Source organism: Sinocyclocheilus anshuiensis, unplaced genomic scaffold (genome assembly GCF_001515605.1).
Source record: "Sinocyclocheilus anshuiensis isolate Anshui unplaced genomic scaffold, SAMN03320099.WGS_v1.1 scaffold1074, whole genome shotgun sequence".
In the NCBI taxonomy this organism is placed as follows: Eukaryota; Metazoa; Chordata; class Actinopteri; order Cypriniformes; family Cyprinidae; genus Sinocyclocheilus; species Sinocyclocheilus anshuiensis.
In genome coordinates this window covers 61,967-68,703 of record NW_015539894.1, presented here as the reverse complement: position 1 = coordinate 68,703, position 6,737 = coordinate 61,967, and the positions used below count along the sequence as shown (strand labels likewise).

At 39.9% G+C, this 6,737-nt stretch overlaps 1 protein-coding gene across 1 annotated transcript in view; it reads left to right on the top strand.

Annotated features, from left to right (window-relative positions):
- Positions 1 to 346: 346 nt before the first annotated feature.
- LOC107685894 (uncharacterized) overlaps positions 347 to 6,737 on the top strand; it is a 20,566-nt gene continuing 14,175 nt past the window's right edge. Inside the window, exon 1 of the mRNA XM_016482627.1 lies at positions 347 to 452. The gene's annotated coding sequence lies outside the window, so the exon portion shown is untranslated. The remainder of the gene's footprint in view (positions 453 to 6,737) is intronic.

The window sequence follows — 6,737 nt, the reverse complement described above, 5'->3', positions numbered from 1 at the left end:
ACTAAATGAAAATAGCAGTATTTTCCTTGCTATATGCTATTTACACTAGTGATAGATTCTATTTACTCTGTGTAAAAACAGTGGTGGCCAAGATCTGGCCCACAAACTGAGTGGAATGATGGCACTTGTGCGCTTTGCTCCTGTTTGTCCGATCTGGGCCACAAGCAGGCCATAGCAATGCCATGTGTTAGCCAGGAATTAAGCAAATAACCCATAACTGTTGCTGTTCTTCATATTTTATTTTTGATAATGAAGCTCCTTTTCTCCGCCAACCCAAAAATGAAGAGTAATCCAGGTGTTGAGAGGTGTGGCCAATGGGTTTCCTATAAAATCACTGGTCCTGTGCTGCAGAGCTCAGAGATCAGAGCCTTCTTCTGAGATTCATCAACCAACATCACAAACAGCCTGACATCAAGCAGACTTTCTCTCCAGTCTCCAGTCTCCAGCTTCAGGTCTGTTGAGCTTTTACTAGTTTACATCATTTCGTAGACACTGTTTTCTAAAGGGAGACAATTGAGGTGCAATCATTTTTTAACACCAGAACAGATAACTAGGACCAGTTCTGTAACTATGGTGTATTATCCACTGTAGAACTCTACTTATACTACTTTCAATGTTACATATAATAACAAAAAGTCAAACTAACTAAACAATGTTATCAGCAGAATAATCATTCACACTTTACAAAACATACGTTACAAAGCAGGGCAATGAAACATCATAAATGTGGCAAAGAAAACTGAAAGCAGAGCATAAGAACAAAAATCTACGCTAAGTGTAATAATTAATCAATAATTGCAATGTCCATTCATACACAAAAATGCTGGGATAACAACTGTGGTTATACAAATGACAATCGATCTTCCAAAAAGCGTGGTTACAAAACTTACTATAATAAATCCATGGTTAATTTTCGGAAGGGTTGTGTTGCAGCATGCAGAAATGCACAACTGCATCGTGAGCAAACTTATCTGTCAGTCTAATTATCAAAGTAACAACACTGAAAATTAGAGAAATAAGAAGTCAAAGTAATCATTCAGTACACTGAAACATGAACCCAAAATTGACCCAACCCAACATTTTTTACTGTCGAATAGTATTTGTTGGGTAGTTTTTACCCAACGGCTGGGTCAATCTCACTTGCATCCTCTTCAGGAGTGAGCAACCGTTCTCATAGCCACCAAACTGGTGCATTTCTTCAGCGAAATAAAGGTTTGTACAAGTTCTATTTTATCTATAAAGTCATTACTGATCTGTAAATCACTTTATTTTATGCAACACAACATACAGGGATATGACATAAGTCACCTAAAAGAGTGTCGCATCGGTTATTTTGCCTCATGAAAGCGCTGATGCCTTGCATAAAATGAAATTATTTTATTTGTTGAAAGATGCTGTATTAGGAAATGTACTCAAAATAAAGGAGGTATCATGTAAAAACAGTCGTGTGGTGTATTTTACAGAATTTCAGTGGATTTAAGTTAATCTGGAAATATTATCTCGTATATGAAGTAAAAAAAGCTTGTGATTAAAACTCTAAAAATGCTCCTGAAGAGGTGAAAGGTATCACTTTAGCATGCAGCCCGCCATTTACAGCGTAGGTTAACCAAATGAACAGCGTACATGTTTGTATTAGTAGCGTACCTACGCTGTACATACGTGTAAATTATTTATACTGTCTAAAGGGGGGCCTATATGTGAATGACATACTATAGGCAACAATCTTATATTTGGGAGCAATTTAGTGAGAACATGCACTACGTACCTTTATGTGTTCATTTTTATATAGGCTACTGTAGGTGTTTTATTAACTATTCCATTATGACTGGATACATAATGGAAATTGTACTGAACAACAAAACTGGAAATCTGGGGAAATTATGTATTGAGTGTCTGCTCTGAATAAGATTCTGATTCAATGTAGTCTACTATCTTGATGAAAGTGTATTGCATACAAATGATGTCAGCTGTTAGTCACGTCACACACCAACCACCACCAAATAACTTGTTCTGCTATTCAGTCTGAATGGCACTCAAAACAAGCTTACCTTGTTTCAGATGTCAAATATAACGATACAACACAACACTTCGATCTCAGTGCATAGAGTATGACTGATATATTGCTTTAATAGCAACAGTGCAGCTGCTTTAGTTTGGTCTTCTAAAATCAGGGTAGAAAATGACCGCTTATATCTAAATTGGAACCATTTTTGATGAAAGAAACACACTAAGATTATAAGCGCACCCCAGGAAATATTATAAAATTAAAAAAATAATAATAATTTCATGACCCCTTTATTTATTTACGAAGCTTTCTCCATTCCCTAAACATGTTGCATATCATTTGTAGCTCTTCCTTACTTGTTACAAATTATGTGAAACGTGATTTTATGGTTTAGGTCTAGTCTTATATGCATTACATAACTTATACAGTACATACCTAATAATACAGCAAATTACAGTGGGTGTAGAAAAAAATCACTCCCCTTTAAAATAATCACATTTTGTTGCTTTTCAGCCTGAAATTAAAACGGACACAGTTTTTGTTTTATCCAGCTGTATTTACTCAGTGCAACTTCTAACATCCAAGTGAAAGATAGAACACCAACATGTCAGAAAATAAAAAACAAGTTACGTCCCAGTCTAGGAGCAACGTGAAGTACCATTAATGAAGAACGTCACAAAAGGAAAGCCTAGATTTCCATTTATTGTAGGAGCAATCAATCAGGGTTTTATGCCAGCTTCAGAAATGGGCATGAGCCAAAATAACAAACAAAACAAAAACTGTTCTTTTAAATGCTACCTTACCCTAACAAAGAAAAAATAAAACAAAAATGCATCCCTATCTCCCTATCTGATTAAAACCAGGAGAAAATACACTTTTTTCAATAAAAAGAAAGTAGGCACCCATTTCCTACAAAAGTGGCGTTACTCTATTTACAGATTACCTTTTAACACCGACACAATATTAAACATAAGAAAAACAAACTCCTACAGGATAGTGATGTCTTTCCTGTTTACAGATTACTTTTTAATACCAACAAAATTTTAAAGAAAAAATATTAGCAACAATAGCCAAAGAAAAAGATGGTGGGAAAAGCAGTTGGAACGACTAACTGAGGGGTCATATGATGCTGCTAAAAAGAACATTATTTTGTGTATTTGGTGTAATGAAATGTGTGTATGCGGTTTAAAGTAAAAAAACACATTATTTTCCACATAATGTACATTGTTTCTCCTCTATGCCCCACCTTTCTGAAACGTGTCAATTTTTACAAAGCTCATCGGTCTGAAAACGTTGTGCTCTGATTGGCCAGCTATCCAGTGCGTTGTGATTGGCCGAATACCTCAAGCGTGTGACGGAAATGTTACGCCCCTCACATACTGTTGATGCCGTGTCCGGCCGGAGCGATGATTCAAAAACATTAAAACCCATTATAAACGAGGCATTTGTTGCATCCAGTGGGGACATAATTATGGATTATAATGACTTATACTGTCTTTTTATGCGTTGCGATGCATCGCGCCGCGTAAACATAAAACCCTGTCTGGTGTCCTCTTTTGGAAGACCAAACAAAGTAGTTTCGCTTTCACAACGAAACACAGCGTCACACACGACATGGCGACGGCGGCAACAACAATACTACAGCGAGAATAAAAGCTATGCCTTCTTTCTTTGCGTATACGTTTGGGCGGTGTTATGCAAATCTTCCCAAACAGTGACATAGACATGTTGGGGGCGTGTTTAAACGAGGCGTTTTAGGAGGGCGCGGACGAGTCTTAACTTTTATAAAGAATATCTCTTTGGGTTTGAGACTTTAGTCTTTGCAACTTCAGGGATCTTATCTATTCACGAACAGCTTGTAACACTCCAAAGAGAAAGGAAAACTTGAAATCGCTTCATATGACCCTTTTAAGCATGCAACAGGCTACTTCACTTATAATCAACTTTACAACAGGCCGGAGGAACGCTTACACAAACATGTCCTCCCGGCAGAAAACACACTCAGAGCCCCCCTTGTATTGCGCAGAAGCAGTACAAATTGTTGAAGTGCTAAAACTAAGGCAAGAGTTTCTTTTTCAATAGTGCTATAGTTTTGTTGAGCTTTTAAAAACTTCCTGGAGAAGTAAAACTGGGGGTGGTCAATTCCACGGTCATTCTACTGTAACAGCACTGCTACGGCTCCCACAGCACTGGCATCTACCTCAAGTTTAGAAGGGCGAGAGAATTCAGGGCAGGCGAGAGCAGAAGAAAAACACAACAAATCTTCCACCTCTTTAAAAACATTTTCATGACGGAGACCAGATAAAGGTTTTAGAAGAACTTAAGTCAGTAAGTGGACACACGACAAAACCTTTATCAAAAACCTTAGGTGCAGGGTATTGAAGGATGGCGGCAACCTTAGCATCTACCAGGCGAATTGTCCATGCCCCACTTTCTTTCTGAGATATGTTACCATTGAAAATGTTGCTTACTTCTTGGTTTGGAACGAAGTGCTGCCATGCTTCTCTTCAGCGTAGTGGATTTTTTTCAAATTACAACAGGCAGAGCCTTACTGCCGTTTGATTGGATGACAAACGTCCAGTTTCATGGACAGCAGGCTTTAAATTAGGTGAAATGCTCCGGAAGCAAAAAAAACATGAGGTGACATGTGATGTCCATTGTAATGGACGCAGGGTCCGAAGGGGTTAGACAGCGGCAGCACTGTATTCAACATAAGTATCTGAGCGGATCCTGTATCACGGAGCAGAGTTATTGGCTTAAAACCCGAACCATCAGACAACGCTACTGATCCCGGTAACAGAAAGGTTCATATATTGACGACTTAGACGATTCAGTCGATTGAGACAGATTTTACAAAAGCAACACTTTTAGGTTTAACTGTGTTTTTCTTTTTCCATGCTTCACAATCCGCAATGAGATGACCCGAATCAAGACAGTAAAACACACTCTTTTTTTGTGCCGCACAAACTGGCGGAAGCCTCCCTGTGCTCCCTCGTGTACAGCTCTGACAGCATTAGCAACATCTTTTCCCTGCACTGCAGCATACACAACTTTCTCGTGCCGAACAGCATGGGGAAAAAACACTCTATGAGTCAACACAAACTCATCAGCAAAGAAACTGGAAAGCAGAGAAACCAAAACACAACACAACAGAACAGAAACGTGACATTTCGCCCCTCCCGGAATGGCGCGACCTCACACCGACAAAAGCAGTCAAACAGAGGAGGGAGGGTGGGGGTTGAGGAGGTGGGCATGGGGCAGGCAATGGGAAAGGGGCATAGTTCATAGGGCCAGGGCGGAGTAGATGGAGGGAGGAGCCCGGAGCAGGAGGAGCCAGGTGGGGAACCACAGGCCAACCAGGATAGCGGCCCACGGTGGAGTCGATGGTGGGAGGAGCCATAGTGGAGATGGAGACAGAGACGGTGGAAGAGGAGCCCCGGATGGAGACAGAGAGCCAGGGTGACAGAGGATCCGGAGGGCCAAGGCGGAGCTGGTGGCTCAGGTTACCGAGGAGGAGGTGGGGTTTCATAAAACCGCAGTGGAGCCGGAGCGACAGAGGACCAAGGTGGAGCTGGAGGGAAGGAGAAGCCAGAGGGATGGAGGGATGAGGCGAAGCCGGAGGAGTGGAATACCGAGGCGAATACCGAAGGTCTGCTATTCTGTAACGTGTGCTGGCTGTATAATCAAGCGCACGACGAAGGAGTAACTTCAAAAGGAGTTTTTAACCGCCTGGGGTTGGCAAAGGCACCGACGGGAGCACTTGCATATTTTCCAGATGACAGAGAAAAGATCTTAAAATGCTCTGTCACTTTTGATTGGACTCATAAAAGTAATACATCACTTGAATCTGTAAAGGGTCTTATTTGTGTATGCTCACCATATAAACGTTGTGCTTTTGTAAAATAATGAAAACAAAAAGGGTGCGCTCTCAGTCTTCACTGTCTCCGCGAACTGCTTTTAGAAACGCGTCACTAAAATGAACTGAAACCCAGCGAATACTTTACACATAGACTTGAGAAATATATCTATAGAAAGCTTGACATGTCTACTCTTAAATGAAGTAACTTTTACCGAAAACAAATATTCTGTGATAAAGTAATCTGTATGAAACCAACGACAGGTCAAGTTTTTCCATCTAAACTCATTATCTCTAATGTGATCCCGCCCACGCGCTGTTTGTGCTACTGATATTACAAATCTCCACGTCTATTTACCTCAGAAGATGAGCTGAGAGGAATAAACCTTGTATTTACCTCAGAAGACGCGCTGAGAGGAATAAGCTTTGCTTACCTCACAAACAGAATGCGAGCACGGCTAGAGCCAGCGGAGGAGATCTTTCATGACGAGTAAGTAATGTTTCTTATTTGCATTAGATAATGTGTTGTTGTGACATAAACTTGAACGCATTTACTAATTGGACTTTTCCCAAACTATAATTGCAGACTAAAATGTGTGAAATCGAGTGCAACATTTTGAAATATGATAGGCAACCTTTCATTACATCTAAATGTTGTACGGCATGAGGATGGTTTTATGTTCTATAAACACAATACTATATAAAAGTATTGTTTAGATTATATAAAAATAATGTCTAAGAATGTTTAGACCAATCATTACTGTGAAATACTCTGTCTGCAAATATCTGTTCAAACATGTGCTTGACAATAATAATTTCGTTTCTCAGATATAGAATGTCCTTTTGTACTGTATGATAATACGGGGGGGGGGGGGG